This window comes from Elaeis guineensis, chromosome 5 (genome assembly GCF_000442705.2).
Source record: "Elaeis guineensis isolate ETL-2024a chromosome 5, EG11, whole genome shotgun sequence".
NCBI classification, from domain to species: Eukaryota; Viridiplantae; Streptophyta; class Magnoliopsida; order Arecales; family Arecaceae; genus Elaeis; species Elaeis guineensis.
In genome coordinates, this window is record NC_025997.2 from 74407914 (window position 1) to 74421177 (window position 13264).

Here is a 13264-nt window from a genome sequence, read left to right on the forward strand (position 1 = left end):
TCGCAGGATCCTGGGGGCTCAGGCCGACGTTGAACAAAAATTGCTCCCTCAGAAGGTTGGGGAGGGAAGGAGCGGAATAGGCAAGAAGCTTCCGGGCAGCCTGGAGGTCATCCTCCCCCAGACTGGGGGCCCGGCGAACAGAATCCCTCAGAGAGCCCCAAGGGGGCAGGCCCAGCCTCAAGGTCGGGCAGTGGATGAAGAGGTATTTCTCGTTCCAGTTGTGGATCGAAGAGGGGGCACCTTTCAGCAACCCCTTCTTGCCGAACTGGAGGGAGAAATACCACCAGTCCTTCGCCGAAGGATGGCGCTTGAAGGTATAAAAATGCCTAAACAGAGAGAGGGACGGTTGGACCTCGACTACGTGGCAAAGGGAGAGAAACCCTATCAAAAACCTAAAAGAATTCGGAGCAACTGAAGCCAAAGAGATATCTAAAAAGCAGAAAAGGACGACAACAAAGGACGGAAGCGGAAGTCGGAGCCCGGCATGAAACGCCTCCTGATACAGGCAAAAGTGACCAGATGGGGGAGTGCTGGCCTGGTCGGAGGGGCCGGGAAGCTCCAGGTCATACTCCGGGGGAACTCCGTACTGAACCCTTATCAGCAGGAATTCATCCGGAGTCAAGGAACAGAGAATGGTGCCCAGCATGAAAACCGGACGAGGCCCCACCCCAGGTACGGATTCATCTACAGAACGGAGGACCTGGGGGGTGGAGGCGGAAGAACTCCCGGAGCCGCTGGAAGCGGAAGAGCCAAAAGACATTTCAAATGACTTCTAATGAAGACTCTAAAGATCCCGAAGGAGACAGACGGGGCAAAGGACAAGAGGTCACAGTAGACTAACTCGGAGGAATACGACAGAAGAAAATGATAAAAAAAAGGCTCCTAGATGGCGAAAAGAGGGCGGAGGTTTTGGGACTAACCTAGATCGCTCTGAGAGATGCAGAGGGGCGAGGACAGGGACGACTCGAAGGGCGCCTATGTCCCAAGGAGACGCCAAGAGAGACAGGGCACTCAAAGAAAGGGCGGATACCGCTAGAATTCTGAAGCAGAATAAGGGCCCCAAAAATGGAAGGACAGGTTTAAATAGACCCAGGGATCCGGTGCCATAATGATCGTGAATCCTGTAGGGCCGGCCCGCGCTCGACACGTGTCCCACTCACCATGGCAGGCGGCTGAAAGCGGCTGACGGTTGGCAGGGCCATTACTACATCGTACCTGGGCCAGTGTACCAGCGAGAATTTCGAAGAGTCCTTTCGTATCGCCCCGAATCGAAAAGACCCCAGCACGCGCACATTTAATGCCAAAATATCTGGAGGTGGTCGTGCGCAGGATTCGAGGGGACAACTTCGGCTATGCCAATCTCTCTGTACTTCATTCGAAATTCAAACTCGGAAGTAGGGGGACTGGTGTTGGGTATAAAATACCCACAGCCGAAGTCCTCAGTGGGATTGACCCTTGCGGGCTCCGTCCACGACTCCAAGGGGGACTCCGCCCGGACTCCTACAGGAGCCGGTCTCCGTCGCCAACTTCAACTGATGGTAAGCTCCGTCCGGACTCCTACGGGAGTCAGACTTCGCGCTTGACTTTAATTACAGGAGGACTCCGCCCAGACACCTATGGGAGCCGGGCTCCGTCCACGACTCCAAGGGGGACTCCGCCCGGACTCCTACGGGAGCCGGGCTCCGCCCACGACTTCAACCGCAAGGAGGACTCCGCCCGGACTCCTACGGGAGCCGGGCTCCGTCGCCAACTTCAACTGCCGGTAAGCTCCGTCCGAACTCCTACGGGAGCCAGACTTCACACCTGACATTAATTGCAGGAGGACTCCACCCGGACTCCTACGGGAGCCGAGCTCCGTCCACGACTCCAAGAGAGACACCGCCCGGACTCCTACGGGAGCCGGACTCTGCCTACGACTTCAACCGCAAGGAGGACTCCGCCCGGACTCCTACGGGAGCCGGGCTCCGTCGCCAACTTCAACTGTCGGTAAGCTCCGTCCGGACTCCTACGGGAGCCGGACATCATACCTGACTTTAATTGCAGGAGGATTCCGCCCGGACTCCTACGGGAGCCGAGCTCCGTCCACGACTCCAAGGGGGACTCCGCCCGGACTCCAACGGGAGCCGGGCTCTGCCCACAACTTCAACCGCAAGGAGGACTCCGCCCGGACTCCTACGGGAGCCGGGCTCGTAGGAGTCTGGGCTCCGTCGCTAACTTCAACTGCCGGTAAGCTCCGTCCGGACTCCTACGGGAGCCGGACTTCGCACCTAACTTTAATTGTAGGAGGACTCCGCCCGGACTCCTACGGGAGCCGAGCTCCGTCCATGACTCCAAGGGTGACTCCGCCCGGACTCCTACGGGAGCCGGGCTCCGCCCACGACTTCAACCGCAAGGAGGACTCCGCCCAGACTCCTACGAGAGCCGGGCTCCGTCGCCAACTTCAACTGCCGGTAAGCTCCGTCCGGACTCCTACGGGAGCCGAACTTCGCGCCTGACTTTAATTGCAGGAGGACTCCGTTTGGACTCCTACGGGAGCCGAGCTCCGTCCACGACTCCAAGGGGTACTCCGCCCGGACTCCTACGGGAGCCGGGCTCTGCCCACGACTTCAACCGCAAGGAGGACTCCGCCCGGACTCCTACGGGAGTCGGGCTCCGTCGCAAACTTCAACTGATGGTAAGCTCCGTCCGGACTCCTACGAGAGCCGGACTTCGCGCCTGACTTTAATTGTAGGAGGACTCCGCCCGGACTCCTACGGGAGCCGAGCTCCGTCCACGACTCCAAGGGAGACTCCGCCCAGACTCCTACGGGAGCCGGGCTCCGCCCACGACTTCAACCGCAAGGAGGACTCCACCCGGACTCCTATCGGAGCTGGGCTCCGTCTCCAACTTCAACTGTCGGTAAGCTCCGTCCGGACTCCTACGAGAGTCAGACTTCGTACCTGACTTTAATTGCAAGCGGACTCCGCCCGGACTCCTACGGGAGCCGAGCTCCATCCACGACTCCAAGGGGGACTCTGCCCGGACTCCTACGGGAGCCGGGCTCCACCCACGACTTCAACCGCAAGGAGGACTCCGCCCGGACTCCTACGGGAGTCGGGCTCCGTCGCCAACTTCAACTACCGGTAAGCTCCGTCCGGACTCCTACGGGAGCCGGACTTCGCACCTAACTTTAATTGCAGGAGGACTCCGCCCGGACTCCTACGGGAGTCGAGCTCCGTCCACGACTCCAAGGGGGACTCCGCCCGGACTCCTACGGGAGCTGGGCTCCGCCCACGACTTCAACCGCAAGGAGGACTCTGCCCGGACTCCTACGGGAGCTGAGCTCCGTCGCCAACTTCAACTGCCGGTAAGCTCCGTCCGGACTCCTACGGGAGCCGGACTTCGCGCCTGACTTTAATTGCAGGAGGACTCCGCCCGGACTCCTACGAGAGCCGGGCTCCGTCCACGACTCCAAGGGGGACTCCGCCCGGACTCCTACGGGAGCCGGGCTCCGTTGCCAACTTCAACTGCCGGTAAGCTTCGTCCAGACTCCTACGGGAGCCAGACTTCGCGCCTGACTTTAATTGCAGGAGGACTCCGCCCGGACTCCTACGGGAGCCGGGCTCCATCCACGACTCCAAGGGGGACTCCGCCCGGACTCCTACGGGAGTCGAGCTCCGCCCATGACTTCAATCGCAAGGAGGACTCCGTCCGGACTCCTACGGGAGCCGGGCTCCGTCGCCAACTTCAACTGCCTGTAAGCTCCGTCCGGACTCCTACGGGAGCCGGACTTCGCATCTGAATTTAATTGCAGGAGGACTCCGCCCGAACTCCTACGGGAGCCGGGCTCCGCCCACGACTTCAACCGCAAGGAGGACTCCACCCGGACTCCTACGGGAGTCGGGCTCTGTCACCAACTTCGACCGCTGGTAAGCTCTGTCCGGACTCCTACGGGAGCCGGACTTCGCCCCGACTTTGATTGCAGGTGAACTCTGCCCGGACTCCTACGGGAGCCGGGCCTCGTCCCCGACTCCGGCTGCAGACAAACTCCGCCCGGACTCCTACGGGAGCCGGGCCTCATCTCCGGCTCCGACAGCAAGCGGACTCCGCCCGGACTCCTACGGGAGCCGGGCTCCGTCACCAACTCCGACCGCTGCCGAACTTCAGCCGACGGATCTGCACTCCCTGGCGTGACACAGCAACCGCCACGATCCTGCTCCACTTCCTGCGATGGATTCCGTGCAGCTCCATTATTCCCTGACAGACCGCTATGACGGCCACGACTCTACTCCACTTCCTGCGATGGATCCCGTGCGGCCCCACTATTCCCTGGCAGACCGCTATGATGCCCACGATCCTGCTCCACCTCCTGTAACGGATACTGCACGATTCTTTCATCCTCTGATAAGTCGCGACAACGGACGCCGCTCCACTCCCTGTGGCAGACTCCACGTGGCGCGCTACAGTGAGGGCCACGGGTCCACTCCACTACTCCTCGCAACAAATTCCTCCTGACTATGGGCGGCCCACTACCAGACGGTTATGAACGTCGCTATCATTCTGTTGCACCCTCCGCCTATAAAAAGGGAGACCCCAGATACATTATTCTATAAGCTCTTATTTTTACCTAAAAACTCTGCTAAAATTTCTGTTCGAGCACTCCATTCTTGTTGAGGCAGAGAACTGACTTGAGCGTCGGAGGGTCTTGCCGGAGCAACCCCACCTCCGATTTAGACTTCTCTTGCAGGTCCCGGCGGCGACCGCGACTCCCTCGACTCCAGCTTCTCCGACGCAAGCAGATTTTTGCACCAACAGGATTGGCGCTAGAGGAAGGGCTGAACATTCGCGATACCCTTGTTCTTAAAGGAGCGCTCAACGGGACCGACCCCGGACATCTTTTTCGATGTCCTCTCCTCCTTTCTCCACTTGGTCTTTGCTCGATGCCTCCCCGCAAGGCATCCACGCGATGATCCATGGCCTTCGCGGCCAGATCCCAGGCTCCGGCCTCCCCTCCTGTTTCTCAACCTCCTCCTCCTCCTCCGACGACGGCGGTCGGTGCGGAGCAGTTTGATCTGCTGGCGCAGCAGGTCAGAGGCCTCACAGAGGCTGTGCAGGCTATGCAGCAGCAGCAGTCGCAGGCATCAGTGCGCCTGGAAAGGGTGTCGTCAGAACACCAGAATCCGACGGTGGGGCGGGCCACTTGGGCCAGCCGCCCCATCCTTCTTGGAAAAACGAACCCGAGGGTGGAGAGCCCTCAATCGGACCACGACTCCATCCCTGGAAGATCCCTGCCCCCATTCTGCCAGAGGACCCTCGAGACTCGAAGTCGAGAGGATTTTCTAGACCGGAGACTCCAAGAGATGAACCGGCGGATCGAAGAACTCCGCCATGCTCCCCCCGCTTATGGTGAGGATATTTGCACTGACCCTCCCTTCTCTCAAATGATCATGCAGGAATCGATCCCGCCAAACTTCAAGCTCCCCCAGTTTGAAAGCTACGACAGGATCTCGGACCCGGTTGATCATCTGGAAGCCTTCCGGATGATGATGCTGCTTCACGGTGCTCCCGACGCCATTCTATGTCGGGCCTTCCCATCCACCTTGAAGGGAGCGGCGAGAAACTGATACTCGGCTCTGAAACTGGGTACCATCTTTTCCTTCGATCAAATGAGCCACCAATTTGTGGCCCATTTTGTTAGCAGCCGGTGCCCCCGGAAGGGTTTGGAGTCCCTCATCAATATCAAGCAGAGGGAAGGGGAGTCCATTCGGGCCTACATCAACCGTTTCAACGTCGCGGCACTGGAGGTCCGGAACTTGGACCAATCAGTCGCAATGGCCGCTCTGAAGGGCGGCCTTCAGAAGAATGACCTTTTGTTCTCCCTGGAGAAGTACCCCAGGAATTTTGCTGATTTGTTGGCTCGGGCTGAAGGATATGCCCGAGCGGAAGAAGCCTTCAAAATGAAAGACGAGCAGACCGCGAGAGAGTGGCAGGCGGGAGACTCGAATAAGCCCACGATCGAAAAAAGGTCGAGAGAAGCTCGGCCGCGTTCTCGATCCCCTCCTGGGCACAAGCGTGCCCATACTCCACCCCGTGTGCACAGGCAAAGGAGTCCGGATCACGGGGTTCGATGGGGTTCTCCATCGAGAAGGTTCCGCAACTACGCCCCCCTCAATGCCTCGAAGACCCAGATATTGATGGAGGTCAGGGAGCAGCTCCCTAGGCCGGAGAGGATGCACACACACCCCGGGAAGTGCAACCCCAACAAGTTCTGTCTCTACCACCGCGATCACGGCCATGACACAGAGGAATGCATCCAGCTCCGAGACGAGATCGAGGAGCTCATCCGATGGGGTCGACTCGACAGGTTCATCCGACGCCGGCCTGAGGGTAGAGGAGATCGGCCAAGGGCCCTGCCACAACCTGAACCGCCAAGAAGGGAGGAGCAGCTCGGAGATCGGCCTCCCATCGGGACCATCGACTCCATCATCGGAGGGCCTCAAGGAGGAGCAGACCTCCCACAACCATGGGACTCGGGAAACCTGTAAATGTATCGCTTATGATTTCGCCTTGAATCTAAATTCCTTTCGACTTAACATGCTCTTCCCATTTGGCATGGATTCATCACAAACAAAGTCGTGTTAGGAACGGGAGGAGAACCTCATCCTAACATACCTAAAATGAAAGTTCGATTATCTTGAGATCGGATTGGGGGAGAGGCCTTACAACGTCCTAATGCGCCCCCACAGCCATGTCAGGAACAGGAGAAGAACCTCATCCTGGCATGAGCAAAGTCGAAGGCCCGATTCTTTTAGATCGGATGGGGGGAGAGGCCTTACAGCGCCCTAATGTGCCCCCACAGCCATGTCAGGAACAGGAGGAGAACCTTATCCTGACATGAGCAAAGTCGAAGGTCCAGTTCTTTTAGACCGGATGGGGGGAGAGGCCTTACAGTGCCCTAATATGCCCCCACAGCCATGTCAGGAACAGGAGGAGAACCTCGTCCTGGCATGAGCAAAGTCAAAGGCCCGGTTCTTTTAGATCGGAGGGGGGGAGAGGCCTTACAGCACCCTAATGTGCCCCCACAGCCATGTCAGGAACAGGAGGAGAACCTCGTCCTGACATGAGCAAAATCGAAGGTCCGGTTCTTTTAGATCGGATGGGGGGAGAGGCCTTACAACGCCCTAACGCGCCCCCAGGGCCATGTCAGGAACAGGAGGAGAACCTCGTCCTGACATGAGCAAAGTCGAAGGTCTGGTTCTTTTAGACTGAATTAGGGAGAGAGACCCTGGCGATGGCCTTTACGTGCCCTCACGGCCCCATTGGGAATGGGAGGAGAACCTCGTCTTGATGGTGATGAAATCCGACCGCCCGACAAGATCGGATGAAGGGAAAAGGCCCCCCAGCGGCACCTCCACACTCCTTTGCACCCCCGCAAAAAGTGAGGGGAGGGCCCTCACTCTAAAAAGAGGAGGAAAATTAAAGAGGAAGAGTGACGAGCTACGATGAAAACAGATGAAGGACAAACCACACCAAAGACCTAAGGAACCTCGTCTCAACAAAGACGGGGAGTTCCTACCAAACACCTCCGACCTCTAAGAAGGCTCTCGACACAAATCAAGAAGATGGTGGTACCTTCAAAGTACTGTGGAATTTAGACCACCAGGGAAAGCAAACCATCGCATCGGCGATCGGGCACCTCCAAGCGACGTCAACGTCGGACAAGTCGAACAACAAGAGAAGTCCGACGGGCAACAATTTAATACGATATGCAGACGAGGTAACACAAAACCTCCTTTTCTTTTTCATTCAATTTGCGAAATATACACCACGAAGCCCGGAAGGCCAAAGGAAGAAAAACAAAGTGACAAAAGCGAGACAAAAAAACAAAAGGAAAAATGTATACATGAAAAGACGGAAGGCCAAGAAGAGCCCTAGGGAAGCTCTGCTCCTTCCGATCTAGAATTACCTACTCCACCCTCTATCCAGGACTGCCTCAGATTCTCAACTTCTTCTTCTAGCTCTCCCTTTTTCAGCAGCGCATCCTGGAGCACCCGACGAAGTCGCTGGCTTTCGGCCTCCGCCTCTCGACACCTCTTTCTCAGGACCTCAGATTCTGCCTCCGCGTCCGTGACGGCCCGCTGCTCGTATGTCAGTTGGATCTTCAGTTATTGCAGCTCAGCCGTCTTTTCCCCGAGGGTGACAGAAATCCCTTCAACGGTTCCTCTTAGGGACTGGAGCTCATCAGAATCCCGAGCGAAAGTAAGCTGAGCCCTGTCAGCCAGCTGCCTCTGAAGATGGGCAACTTCGTCGGTCGCCACCCTGAGTCTCCCTTTATATTCATCCACCTGTCTGCGCTAACCGGCCCGATGCACGTCGTAGCTCACCTCGACATCTTGAAGCTGCTGCTGAAGGGCGGAGACCCTCTTCGACCACTCCCGATCACCGTCGGCCCGGGCCAAGAGCTGGAATGAACTTCCTTCCAGCTGATCGATCTTCTCCTTCACAGCAGACAGTTCCACCCTATGAGTGCTGATCTTGGTGGCTTGAGCCCAAATTCGGTCGCTGGCACTCTTCTTGCATTCCTCAAGCTCCTTCACGAAGTTTGCCTTCCTCCGGCTATACTCCATGATCTCCTTCACGTGGAGATTCCGAAAGCGGGTGGCCTCTGCGGTGGCTTCAGAATGGCCCTCCCTCAATCTGTGAAGCTCGCCTTCCATCTTCTTTGACCTCTTTGTCAACTGAAGAACCTCCTTCTTCAGCCGCTGGATCGTCGACTTCAGCAGGATCCCCAGGGGCAGGGGAAGTGCTTCGGCAGGACGCTACCATTGGGAGACAAAAGTATCAAGACACGTCTCATCACAGAAAGAAAAGCAGAAAGAAGAAAAGAAGGAGGAAGAAGTCGCCCACGAAAAGAAATTCAGCTTTATTGATTGGATGATTTTTGAAGACAAGAAGGTAAAGGAAAATTGCGAAAAAATAAAACTACAAGGTCGGAGGTCTCAGACCTCAAGGGCAGGAGTTGGAGAGCTTGGCATTCCGGGAGGGGGGGCTGCTACAGCGGTGATGGCAGGAGAGAGACCGGCCTCATCTTCAGACTCCTCACCCAGGAAGTTAAGGTCGAGCTCCGAAAATTTTTTGGCCCCCCTCTCCTGGCAGAGCTCGAACCCCTTAATGAACGCCTCCTGGCCGAATCGGACGTTCAGGTCCCTCATCTCTGCGGAGGCTTTGAACTCCTCTACCGCAAGAACCCTGGCCTCCGAGACCAGGACTGGAGTCTGTTCAATCAAATTGGCGACCTCGGCCTCCGCCTTCCTCGCCGTCTCCTCCAAGATCTGCTTTTCCTCCTTCCGGGCTTGTTTCTCTCTTTCCAAGGCCTCTTGGAGGGTGACTACTTCGGCTGTCTTTTCTTTGAGGCGAGCAACCTCGGCCCGGTGGTGCTCCTCCACCTGGACGATGTCCCTCCTCGCACGGTTCGTCGCCTCGATATTAGCGAGGAGCTGGTGCCCAATCTGCAAGGGCGGCTAGGGGATCAGAACAAGGGTCGAATAGCCAGATAAATGAAGATTTGCTTACCTCAAGGAAGGACCCTAAAGAGTCCCAGACCCGCTGGTCAGAATCGGCGTGGTTGATCCTCTCGATGACTTCAGGTAGAATGCAGCCGTCGATCAACCGCCTGATCAAGTCCCTGTCATTGAAGGGATTCTCCGGCCCCTCTTCGGAGCTGAGGGACTCGTCAACAGTGGTTCGGCGGCTACTCACCCTGCGGGCCACCGACTTCCTTCTCTTCCCCCTCTCGGCTACGGGTGCCTCCATGGAGCGGACCCCTGAAACGGGGGCCCCAGTCGGCGGACTCCTCGAGGAGGCCCGGGGGGCCGTTGGCTCGGCGTCCGAGGGAATGTCAATCGCTGGAGCCATCTGGACGGGTGCGGCCAAGCTCGACTCCTCCGCCCTGGCCCTCTTCGTCGATCCGAAAGTCGCGACACCCTTTCTTTTGTGGGCCCTGAGGTCTCTGACAAGCATCCGCACTGCTTCGGCGTCCATTCCTTAAAAAAAAAAAAATCAAATCAAACCAATCAATCAAGAGTCAGAAATCGACAATGGGGTAAAAAAAAAAGAGAAGAAAAGAAGAAAAAGAGGAGAAAAAGAGAGAGAAGGAAGAAAAGTGAAAAAAAGAGAAAGAAAAAGAAGAAGGGCAGAAGAAAAGAAGATAAAGGAAAAGATGAAGTACTCGCAGGATCCTAGGGGCTCAGGCCGACGTTGAACAAAAATTGCTCCGTTAGAAGGTTGGGGAGGGAAGGAGCGGAATAGGCAAGAAGCTTTCGGGCAGCCTGGAGGTCGTCCTCCCCCAGACTGGGGGCCCGACGAACAGAATCCCTCAGAGAGCCCCAAGGGGGCAGGCCCAGCCTCAAGGTCGGACAGTGGACGAAGAGGTATTTTTTCTTCCAGTTGTGGATCGAAGAGGGGACACCTTTCGCAACCCCTTCTTGCCGAACTGGAGGGAGAAATACCACCAGTCTTTTGCCGAAGGATGGTGCTTGAAGGTATAAAAATGCCTAAACAGAGAGAGGGACGGCTGGACCTCGACTACGTGGCAAAGGGAGAGAAACCCTATCAAAAACCTAAAAGAATTTGGAGCAACTGAAGCCAAAGAGATATCTAAAAAGCGGAAGAGGGCGACAACAAAGGACGGAAGCGGAAGCCGGAGCCCGACACGAAACGCCTCCTGATACAGACAAAAGCGACCAGATGGGGGAGTGCTGACTCGATCGGAGGGGTCGGGAAGCTCCAGGTCATACTCCAGGGAAACTCCGTACTGAACCCTTATCAGCAGGAGTTCATCCGGAGTCAAGGAACAGAGAATGGTGCCCGACGCAAAAATCGGGCGAGGCTCCGTCTCATGTACGGATTCATCTACAGAATGGGGGACCTGGGGGGTGGAGGCGGAAGAACTCCCAGAGTCGCTGGAAGCGGAAGAGCCAAAAGACATTTCAAATGACTTCTAATGAAGACTCTAAAGATCCCGAAGGAGACAGACGGGGCAAAGGACAAGAGGTCACAGTAGACTAACTCGGAGGAATACGACAGAAGAAAATGACAAAGAAAGGCTCCTAGATGGCAAAAAGAGAGGCGGAGGTTCCGGGACTAACCTAGATCGCTCTGAGAGATGCAGAGGGGCGAGGACAGGGATGACTCAAAGGGCGCCTATGTCCCAAGGAGACGCCAAGAGAGACAGGGCACTCGAAGAAAGGGTGGATACCGCTAGAATTCTGAAGTGGAATAAGGGCCCCAAAGGCGGAAGGACATGTTTACATAGACCCTGGGATCCGATGCCATAATGATCGTGAATCCCCTCGGGTCGGTCCGCACTCGACACGTGTCCCACTCACCATGGCAGGCGGCTGAAAGCGGCTGATGGTTGGTGATGTGCAAATCTTAAAATTTATAAATAAAACCGCAAGCGCACAGTGTGCAGAGTAGCACGACCAGCGAGTACGGGTCGATCCCACAGAGACTTGGTTTAAAAATGATTTTCAAATCTATGCTCAAGCGAGCTTTAACGAAAATCGAAAATCGAAAGTTGTTTGCTAAAGACAATAAGACTAAGGATCTAGGGTTTTTGAATCCACTAGATCTAGATTAGGGAATTCTACCTAGAATTTTTCTTATTGATCCTAACGACTACTCCTCTTGTCTTTCCCAAGCATAGATTATGAAGGGACTAAGGCCCAACGATAACCCATCAAGATTCTTTACAGGGGAGTAGTAACTAGGATCCCTTAGGGTTTTCTCCTCCTATGCACTGAATCAAGCATGAACTATGAAGGGACTCTGACCCAACTGTAGTTCATCAAAAATTCTTGACAAAAGAGGAAGAAAAAGAAATCCTAAAAAAAAGAAAGAACCCTATGTAAAACCCCTACTCATGATCTAGCTTCATCGCAAACCCTAGAAGGGATGCTTAGCTAGACATGATCTAAATCTACTTACAAAATTTAAATATAAAAAAATAAACTATCCTAATTTCATAAATTAAACTATCCTAATTGCATAAATTTAAACTGCATAATTTAAACTAACCTAATTGCATAAAATTAAATTGCATAAATTAAACTATCCTAATTACAAGAAAAATAAATTGCATAATGTAAAGAGATAAAATTACATAAAAATAAGATTTTATAAAAAAAAATTATTACAAAAACTTCAAAGCTTGAGGCTTGAGAAGAAAGCTAAAAAACCCACTATCTAGGGTTACAAGCTTGATCGGAAGGCACCCCTCCTTAAAACAAGGGCCTTTGGGGGCTTTTTATAGGCATTTGGGGGTTATAAGGTTTTCAAAACTTTAGATGTGGGACTAAAAGATTTTAGAGGGCTGTTAGGGGGGTTTAGGGGCTTAAATCTCGCTCAAAAGGCACTTAAATCCATCAAAAAATCCTAGAAATTGTTTCAGCCGTCCGATCTTCATCTAAAAGATCCAATTCATCTAATAAATCAAGCCGGAAGCGATTCTGGGCCGTCGGATCACGATCTGGGTGAAGCGCTGCCGTTGGATCGCACTGCAGAGATGGGATCAGGTCGGATGCATCGCGGACCGTCCGATCAAGGTGCTGAAAGATTTCGTCCGTTGGATCGCGCTGCAGAAGGATCCCGTGTTGTCCTAGTGTTTATTGATTCTTGCAATTGCTTTGATTATGGTTGGATCTTGACCGGCTGCGATGGTGGCCGTTCGATGGTGCAAAAATGTGGAGCATTGGATCTTGATCAGAGAAGATCAGACCATCGAGTGATGTGAAGTTACCAGATTGCCCTTCGGACCTTCTTCTCTCTCCTCATGAGCCCTGGACCGCGCGCGTGGATCGGGCTCGCGATGCGTTGCGGTGAGCCGAGACTCGCTGATTGGCTGGTTTATGGTGCGCCGATGGGTCCATGGTCCAGGCGCCTGTTGCTGTGGACCAGACGGCTAACCAGATCACCAAATCAGTTGATTTTTGACCAATTTTGACCTGATTTGACTCGGGTTTGACCCAGTTGAGTCTTCTTTCTTCATTCTTCAATTTCTGGATCAATTTAACTCCGTTTTGCATAAAATTTATGCTGTTGGAATCCTCTTTCCTTGTTCTTTCTATTGATGATCTCTTCTTCTGCAAAATATAACAATAAGTATCAATTTCCTAATAAAGTTAGATAATTTAGATATTAATTGATACTTTTTATGTCAATTTGTGACATAAATCACACCCCCCAACTTAATCATTGCTAGTCCCTTAGCAATGAACCAAAATAA

General features: G+C 54.4%; 1 pseudogene; it reads left to right on the forward strand.

Annotated features, from left to right (window-relative positions):
- The first annotated feature begins 977 nt into the window (after window positions 1–977).
- LOC140858003 (beta-glucosidase 22-like) overlaps window positions 978–13264 on the forward strand; it is a 72066-nt pseudogene continuing 59779 nt past the window's right edge.